This window comes from Cebus imitator, unplaced genomic scaffold, assembly GCF_001604975.1.
Source record: "Cebus imitator isolate Cc_AM_T3 unplaced genomic scaffold, Cebus_imitator-1.0 Scaffold64, whole genome shotgun sequence".
Taxonomy (NCBI): Eukaryota; Metazoa; Chordata; class Mammalia; order Primates; family Cebidae; genus Cebus; species Cebus imitator.
Window position 1 is genome coordinate 2,451,204 of NW_016107379.1, and position 10,296 is coordinate 2,461,499.

Here is a 10,296-nt window from a genome sequence, read left to right on the forward strand (position 1 = left end):
AAAAAAAAAAAAAAAAAGCTTAGGGGGAGACCCAATGAGTCAGTAGAAGACTCCAAGACTGCCAACAAAAAGAAAGGTGCATTTAAAAGAAAATGCCAAGAGTCCTACTTAAATTATGGGCTTATTACAACAGGTGATTCACGTTCTCCAAGACTGCCTTGTATAATATGTGGCAACCGGCTAACCAACAAAGCTTCAAAACTTCTTTGCCACATGGAAACCAAGCACCCTGTGCTAAAAGACAAGCTTTGGAGTTTTCCAAAATAAAAAAACATGAACACAGAGAATAGAAGCAATTGTGGAAGGCCACCACTTCATCAAATGTGTCTGCACTGAGAGCATCATTCTTAGTGGCTAACCACGTTGCAAAAGCTAAGAAGCCCTTTACTATTGGTAAAGAGGTGACCCTGCCTCTGGCTAAAGACATTTGCCATGAGCTCTAAGGAAAGGCTGCAGTTCAAAAGGTGGCACCATAACTAGATGAATTGATGAAATAGCAGAGGATATTGAGGCACGATTGTCAGGATTAGTAAGTCACAACGGTACGCCAACCAGGTTGATGAGTCTACTGATGTTGACAGCAAGGCACAATGCTTGTTTTTGTGTGATATATTTTTTCTGGAGGATGTGCATGAGGATATGTTATATGCAGTTTTGTTGCCAACCAACACCACAGCTGCAGAAATATTGAAGTCTTTGAATACTTACATATCAGAAAAACTGAATCGGTCATCTTTGTTGGTATATTCATGGACAGAGCAGCTGCCATGACTGGACAGCTTTCTGGTTTCACTACTTGGGTGAAAGAGGTCAATTCTTTTTCTTTTTATTTTTTTGAGATGGAGTTTCGCTGTTATTGCCCAGGCTGCAGTGCAATGGCACAATCTCGGCTCACCGCAAACTCTGCCTCCCAGGTTCAAGCTATTCTCCTGCCTCAGCCTCCTGAGTAGCTGGGATTACAGGCATGTGCCACCATGCCTGGCTAATTTTGTATTTTTAGTAGCGACAGGGTTTCTCCATGTTGGTCAGGCTAGTCTTGAACTCCTGACCTTAGGTGATCCACCCACCTCGGCCTCCCAAAAAAATGTCACCTGAACTTAACAACATTTTGCAGGTTGTGATTAAAATTATCAACCACATTAAAGTACATGCCCTTAACTCACCTGTTCACGCAGCTCTGCGAGGAGATGGACTTAGAGCACATGTGTCTTCTCTTATGCCCAAATGAGATGGCTTTCTAAAGGTAGGTCACTGACCAGAGATTTTGGGTTATGAGAGCCGCTTCAGAGATTTCTTTCAGAAAAATGAACACCACTGACGGCACATTTCAGTGACACAGAATGGTTCACAAAACTTGCTTACTTGTGTGACATAATTCAACCTGGCCAATGAACTCAATCTGTCATTTCAGGGGAGAACAACTGTGTTCAAGTCAGCAGATAAGGTGGCTGCATTCAAAGCCAAACAGAAATTATGGGGCCGACAAGTGAACATTGGGATTTCTGACATGTTTCCAATATTAGTGGAGATGTTGAAAAAGACAGCCGGGGCCTTCTTTCTCCCAACTGGTGCATGATCACCTGTCTCAGCTTTCAAAAGAGTTTGAGGCCAGGCACAGTGGCTAACACCTATAATCCCAGTACTTTGGGAGGCTGAGGCATCCGGATCACTTGTGGTCAGGAGTTTGAGGCCAGCCTGGCCACCATGGTGAAACCTCGTCTCTACTAAAAATACAAAAATTAGCCAGGCATGGTGGCATGCACCTGTAATCCCAGCTACTCAGGAGGCTGAGGCAGGAGAATCGCTTGAACCAAGGGAGGCAGAGATTGCAGTGAGCTGAGATCACACCACTGCACTGCAGCCTGGGCAACAGAGCAAGACTCCATCTCAATCAATCAATCAATCAATCAATCAAACAGTTTGGGCACTACTTCCCAACCACAAAAGATCCCCCAAACTGGGAAGGAATGGATTCTCAACCCATTTGTGAAAAAGCCAGGTGAATCGGCTTTGTCCATGCTAGAAGAGAATTAACTGCTTGAGATGGCAAATGATGGTGGCCTCAAAAGTATATTTGAAGTTGGGCACAGTGACTCACACCTGTAATCCCAACACTTTTGGAGGCTGAGGCAGGCGGATCACTTAAGGTGAGGAGTTTGAGACCAACTTGACCAACATGGTGAAATCCTATCTCTACTAAAAATACAAAAATTAGCTGGGCATGTGCCTGTAGGCCCAGCTACTTAGGAGGCTGAGGCAGGAGAATCACTTGAACACAGGAGGCAGAGGTTGCAGTGAGCTGAGGTCGCACTGCACTCCAGTCTGGGTGACAGAATGAGATTCCGTCTCAAAAAACAAACAAACAAAAAACGGTTGGCTGCCTGTAATCCCAGCACTTTGGTAGGCCAAGACGGGCAGATCATGAGGTCAAGAGATCAAGACCATCCTGGCCAACATGGTGAAACCCCATCTCTACTAAAAATACAAAAATTAACTGGGCGTGGTGGTACATGCCTGTAGTCCCAGATTCTCAGGAGGCTGAGTCAGAAGAATCGCTTGAACCCGGAGGCAGAGGTTGCAGTGAGCCAAGATTGTGCCACTGCACTCCAGCCTGGTAAGAGAGTGAGACTCCATTGAAAAAAAACAAAAGGTATGTTTGAGTCAACTTCGAATCGCCATGCATTCTGGGTTAAAGTCAAGGTGAATATCCTGAGTTTGCCACAAACACACTGAAAAGCCTGCTTCGATTTCCAACTTCCTCTTTGGGAAGCAGGGTTTTCTGCAGTGACAGCAACCAAAACCAGATTACGGAGTAGACTGGACATATGCAACACACTGCCAGTGTCACTGTCCCTGATGCCAAAAAGGTTGGGGATCAATGCTGTAGAGCGTAGATCACCTAGCTGATGCTCAGGAAGTTAGCTTACCTCCCACTGGGCCACAGCAGAGACCAGCGCTGCCTTCATGCTCTTCCTCAGGAAATTGCCAACATCATTACATCATTCAGTCACAAACAGTTCATTGTGGCCTCTTGTGTGTGGCAAACAGCATGATAGGCCTAGCAACATAGTATAGCCCATCTCTTCCTCCTGGGTCTAAGTCAGTCTCCTTCTACCGTCTACCACTGTGTCATTTTATTTTGTACTATATATATATTTTTGAGACTGAATCTTGTTATGTTACCCAGGCTTGTCTTGAACTCTTGGGCTCAAGGGGTCCTCCTGCTTTTGGTTCCAAGTAGCTGAGACAAGACGACCCTGCCCAGTTTATGTATTCTCATTTTCACTTTAAATTAATTTTGTTTATTTTATTTTATTTTTGATACAGGGCCACTCTTATCACCCAGGCAGGAGTGCAGTGGCTGAATCACGTTTCACTGAAGCTTCAACTTCCCAGGCTCAGGTAACTCTCTGGGGCTACAGGTGTGTGCCACCATGCCAGGCTAATTTTTGTAGAAGTAGAGTCCCACTATGTTGCCCAGGCTGGTCTTGAATTCCTAGGCTCAAGCAATCCTCCCACCTTGGCCTCCCAAAGTGTTGGGATATAGGTGTCAGCCACCACACCCAACCTAAAATAATTTTAAAGCACACAAGTACAATATGAATACAATTTAATTCTAAAAATCCGACACATAGAAGTACATAGAGTAAAAAACAGAGGCCTCTTCACTCCAACCCCAACCCACTTTTACTCTGAAAATAGGCATATAAAGAGTGGTACCACCATTCCAGATTCTTCTGGTCATCTTTCTTTGTTATCTCTCTCTCTCTCTCTCAGAGACAGAGTCTCACTCCATAGCCTCAGCTGTAGTGCAATCATGGCTCATGTAGTCTTGACCTTCTTGGGCTCCAGCAGTCCTCCCACCTCAGTCTCCTGAGTAGCTGAGATTACAGATGTGTACTGTCACAACCAGATAACTTTCATTTTTTTTTGGTAGAGACAGGTCGCCTATGTTGGCTGGTCTTGAACTCCTGGCCTCAGGCAATCCTCCCGCCTCAGCCTCACAAAATGTTGGAATTACAACTGTAAGCCACCACACCTGGCCACATGTTTTGGTTTTTAAGAAACTGCCAAACTGTTTTCCAAAGTGGTTATACTATTCTACACTCTCACCAGCAATGTGTGATTGATGTGGTTTCTCTACATCCTCACCAGCAACTGACTGTCTGTTGTTGTTGAAGTTAGGGTCTCCCTCTGTCACCCCGTCTGAAGTGCAGTTCGGTGTTATCATGGCTCACGGCAGCCTTGAACTCCTGGGCTCAAGTACTGTCTGGTGTAATTGATCTGTTACTGAGCAGCAGGCATATGAACATGTTGGTCCTATAACGAGCTTGAGAAAGAATAAAATTGGGTCCAGAAAGAAGAAACGGGGTATAAGAAGCAAAGAGCTATCTGAAGCAAAAATTTAAAACTTAAGAAAATAAAGTAGAAAGTCTTCAATGCACAAATGTCTAGAGGTCCTGCAACATAAAGTGGCAAAAAATGTGAGAGTGGAAGAAATATTATAGATCATCTAATCTGAACCACAGGTTTTACAGATGCAAGAAATGAGGGTGGTAGGCTAAATGCCTTGTTCAGGATTATTCACCAAGTATCAGAGCTTGGACTACAACCCATAGCTCCTAATATCTAATATAGTGCTCTTTGTAGAACATTTGTCACTCATTTGGTGATCATGAATTGGATGTGTTTTATACATACCCAAAGATTTAAGTCATCACCACTTTGGTCATAGACAACACTTTTGGAAACTAATGGCTAGGCTAGGCGCAGTGGCTCACGCCGGTGATCCCAGCACTTTGGGAGGCCAAGGCCAGTGGATCACTTGAGTCCAGGAGTTTGAGACCAGCCTGGGCAACATGGCAAAACCTTGCCTCTATAAAAAAAATACCAAAAAAATTAGCCAGGCATGGTGACACATGCCTATAGTCCCAGATACTTGGGAGGCTGAGGTGGGAGGATCACTTGAACTGGGAGGCAGAGGTTGCAGTGAGCCAAGATCACGCCACTGCACTCCAGCCTGGGTATCAGTGTGAGACCCCGTCTCAAGGAAGGAAGGGAGGGAGGGAGGGAAAGGAAGAAAAGAGAGAGTAATGGCTTTGTCTGCGTGTTTTCATTAGGAGTGAGACCCCATCTCAGAAAGAAAGAAGGAAAGAAAACTAATGGCTTTGTGTGAATGTATTCACTATGAGTTAGACAAAGAACAGACAAAGCGACAAAGCCCATTATGTTGAGTTTCACAATTGGTAGCTGGTACAGAAGGTTCAGGTAGCAAAAGGCTGTTTTTGGATTCTGGATATATGCTATTTCTGAAGATCAAAGAAATCTCTGACACTCTGTAATCACAGGTTTCTAGTGTTCGTGACCAGCCCATCTCACACACACCCTTCTCCCCACACACATACCCAACACTTTAAACAACTCTCTTTTTATATTTTTAATTATTTAATCAATGTACTTTCCATAAAGTTTTGTAACTGTAGACCCAGGTGTGGGACGGGTGCAGTGACTCCCGCCTGTAATCCCAGCACTTTGGGAGGCCAAGGTGGGCAGATTGCACGAGCCCAGAAGTTGGAGAATAGCCTGGGCAATATAGTGAGACCCTATCTCTACCAAAAAAAAAAAAAATAACAATAATAATAAAAAAATATGTAGACCCAGGTTTATCCCTGGAAATTTGTCACTTTATTTCTCTATGCCCTGTTTTTCTTTTTTCATCTGTCAAGTAAGAAGTAGGAATAGCTGGCCCAAATTTTTTAATATGCATATTTCTTATTACATTTATTTAAGTTTTAATGTTGCTTGAAAAATAGTAGTAAAACTTAGTGAGAACTCTTTTTTTTGGTAGAGATAGGGTTTTGACATGTATTCCAAGCTGATCTGGAATTCCTGGACTCAAGGGATCCACCTACCTTAGCCCCCCAAAATGCTGGGATTACAGCAGGAGCCACCTCGCCCACCATGAGAACACTTCTTACCTGCCAATCAGAAGCACAGCTTTGCTTTTATACATTTAAATGTTCCTGGATCTTGTTTCTCTCAGCTGCCTTGTTTCTCTCATTTGAAAAAGTGAGGGTTGGAATTGCTTTTATCTGGAGTCTCTAAAGAGAAGAAAAAAAAAATGTTTAAAGTATATTCCAAAAAGTAACATTCAATTTGGTTGATTTTATCAAAATATTTTTGGCTGGGAAAAAATAAATACAAAATGAATAGAAATCATATGACCCAGTAATTTCACTGCTTGGTATCTACCTCATGTACCACAATACAATATCATGCTAGAGTTGGCATTATACTCTGCACGATAAAGACACGGCCCACAACAAGACTGTCCTTACTTCAGACACCAGCAAGTTTGGGGTCCTTAGGCCACCTACACTTCTGACCTACTGGCTATAAGTTTGGGAGTTCCCACATCCCCGTAAGGTCTGATTATTCACTAGAGTGACACAGAACTCAGGAAAGCTCTATATTTGTGATTATAATCTTATTATAAAGGATATATATCAGAAGCAGCCAGATGAAGAGACACATGGGGAGAGGTCTGGGAGGGGCCCAAACACAGAGTTGTTGTACTGTCTCTGGGTGTGTTATCCTCTTGACACACTGATGTGTTCACAAACCAGGAAACTCCACTGAGGTTCAGTATTAGGTATTGGGGTTACATTATGTAGCCATGATTAATTGAATCAACAGCCACAGAAATGGACTCAGACTCTAGCTCCCCTCCCCTCTCTTCCCTTCCCAGGACACTGGGTGATTATCATATGCCTCAAAGCCCCACATCTCTAATCATATGATCAGCCCCCATCCTGAAGCTTTCTAAGGTGTCCACCATGAGTCACCTCATTAGTATAAACTCAGGTGTGATCTGAGAGTCTTATGAAAAACAAAGATACTCCTATTACTTTGGAAATTACAAGGATTTAGAGTCTCTCTCCAGGAACCAGGGACAGGGCCAAATTCTCTATTATACAATAACCAAGAAAAATGAAAGTCGACACAAAAGTCTGTGCATGAATGTTCATAGTAGCATTATTCATAATAGCCGAGAAGCGGAAATAACACACATGTCCATCAACTAATGAATGGATAAGTAAAATGAGCTATATTCATATGTCTCAGAGGCCTCCAAGCTCACTCCTGTATTTGATGAGAGGACCCACAGGATGTACTCATACTCATGGTTAAGATTTATCCCAGCAAAAGGATACAAGGCAAAATCAACTAAGGGCAAAGTCAAAGGGAAACCAGGCACAGGCTTCCAAGAGTCCTCTCCCAGTGGAGTCACACAGGATGAGATTAAATCCCGCAGCAATGAATTGTGATAATGTGTGAAATGATATCTGCCAGGGAAACTCATTAGTGACTCAATGTCTAAGGTTCTTATTGGGAGCTGATCATGTGGGCACTCTCTGCCTAGCATGTACCAAGATTGCAGGCTCCAGGGGGAAAACAAGTGGATTGCATAAACCACAGAGTTCATACAACTAGTTAAGGCAGAGTAAACCATTCATATCAGTTAGGGATTGGTGGAAATCTCAAGTTCAAAGTCCCAGACACCAGTCAAGGGCCGATCTTGTAAGCAGGCTTTTCTAAGGATAGCAGTCTCCAGCTTGCTGCATTAATGCTTTTTTTTTTTCCACACCATAGGATAGAATATTATGTGCTCCAACATGGATGAAGCTGAGAACATCATGCTAAGTGAAAAAGCCAGTAACACAAGGCCACATATTGTATAATTCCATGTATATAAAACACCCAGAAGCAAATCTATAAAGACAGAACCGAGAGTAATGGTTGCCTAGAGCTAGGAAGTCAGAGGGAAGTAAGGAGCAATTGCTAATGGGTAAAGAATTTCTTTTTGGGGTGATACAAATGTTTTGAAATTGATTGCAGTAATGGGTACACAGCTTTGTGAATATACTAAAAACCATAGAATTGTACTCTTTAAATAAAAGATTGTATGAAATGTGAATTATAGCTCAAAAGAGCTGTTAAAAATAAAGAATGGGGCCAGGTGTAGTGGTTCATCCCTGTAATCCCAGCACTTAGGGAGGCTGAGGCAGGTGGATTACCTGAGGTTAGGAGTTTGGGACTAGCCTGGACAACATGGCAAAATGCTGTCTCTATCAGAAAGTACAAAAATTAGCTGGGCATGATGGCATGTGCCTGTGGTCCCAGCTACTTGGAAGGTTGAGGCAAGAGAATCGCCTGAACCCAGGAGGCAGAGGTTCAAGCAAGATCATACCACTGCACTCCAGCCAGGGCAACAGAGCAAGACACTGCCCCCTGCCAAAAAAATTAAAGAAAGAAGAGAAGCAGTTGCTTATTTTAGTATAAGTGCCTTTATTGTTGTTGTTTTTTGCCTTTAGGAATATAAATTCAAAAATATTTGTGAGCAAAAAGAAAGAATAAAATCCCAAAGGAGAAAAAAAAAATACCAAAGGAGAATGTAGTTAGCTTAAGTGTACTTCCTAGATGAGCTTATAGAAATCAATTTATTTTATAATTTTTATCCATAAAGTTCATATTTCCAATTATTGAATCAGCTGTTGATTTTAAGCCATGTGTGTCACAACTGCTAATTGACAGGAGTCACATCTGTGCTAGAAGAGAAAAATGCACATACATATTCGTGCTAATGGTTGTTATGCATGCCTCTATCCTTTTTTCTGTACAATATACTGTACTACTAGCTAATATCAAAGGTCCTCCTTTAGAATAAAATATAGTAAATTAAGAAGTCACCAGAGGCCAGGCATGGTAATTCACATCTATAATCCTAGCACTTTGGGAGGCCAGGCCGGTGGATCACTTGAGCTCAGGAGTTCAAGACCAGCCTGGCCAACATGGTGAACCCCTGTCTCTGCTAAAAATATAAAAATTAGCCAGGCATGGTGGTGGACACCTGTAATCCCAACTACTTGGGAGGCAGAGGTGGGAGAATCGCTTGATCCAGGAAAGCAGAGGTTATAGTAAGCTGAGATCATGCCACTGCACTTCAGCCTGGACGACAGAGCAAGACTCTGTCTCAAGAAAAAAAAAAAATAGGTTCCCAGACACTTCAGCCGTCTTAGCAGATCACCCTTCTGAACTCAAAAGGACAGTGGAAATGTGAGTTCTGAGTAGGTAAATTGATCTGCTGACATAACCAGCCCAAAATTCTCCTGGCTCTTCATTTCATGAAGAAAGATCTGGCCTTCCCTCTTGATATTCACAGCAGAACTGCTGGGAAGGTTCTCCTATACACAAACTTCTGGCCATTCTTTTCTTGCCTTTTGTTTCGGAAGTACTATTGTATATCCTTCACCAGCTCTGTGCTGTATCCAAAGCAGTTTTTTCTGTTTAATTTTCCTGTGAAAAAAATTAAATTTCCCATTTTTTATTCTTTCTAACATCCCCCTTCTACAACACAGTCTTTTTATGACTCCAGAATCCCACAGCCCTTTTTTTAATCCCAGCTATTTCTCCACATTTCCAAAAATTATTTCTACCAACAGCTGCCCATTTTCTTAGTGCATGTCTCTCAGCTGTTGGCTTACTAACAGGTTTAGACAAAGTAATTTACATTAGTATGTATATGATTGATATGCTCTTTAACTTTCTAATTGAAAAAGTCATATCTGTTTTTAAGTTACTTATTTTTGAAATAAAAATGTGTCCACATGGTAGAAAATTCATAAAATATGGGTTTTTTCCTTTTTCTTTTTCGTGTTTTTTTTTAAAGTCCTCACAATTGTTTAAGTTTGAAAAATGTCCACACTTATTTATTTATTTATTTATTTATTTGAGTTGGGGTCACCCAGGCTGAAGTGCAGTGGCATGATCTCTGCCCACTGTAACCTCTGCTTCCTGGGCTCAAGCAATTCTCCAACCTCAGCCCCCGGAGTAGCTGGGACCACAGGCGCACACGCCATGCCCAGCTAATTTTTTGTATTTTTGATTTTTTTGCAGAGATGGCTTCACTGTGTTGCCCAGGCTGGCCTTGAATTCCTGGGCTCAAGTGATCTGCCCGCCTTGGCCTCCCAAAGTGCTGGGATTATAGGCATGAGCCACCACTCAAGGCCAAACGTTTATTTCAATTATCCTTCTCATAGAAGATGAAGGAGCAAATATTTGTGATCCCTAACGGTCATTCCAGGAAGCCTAAAGATATTTTAAGGATAAAAGACATCTTGGCCGGGCGCGGTGGCTCACGCCTGTAATCCCAGCACTTTGGGAGGCCGAGGCGGGTGGATCACGAGGTCAAGAGATCAAGACCATCCTGGTCAACATGGTGAAACCCCGTCTCTA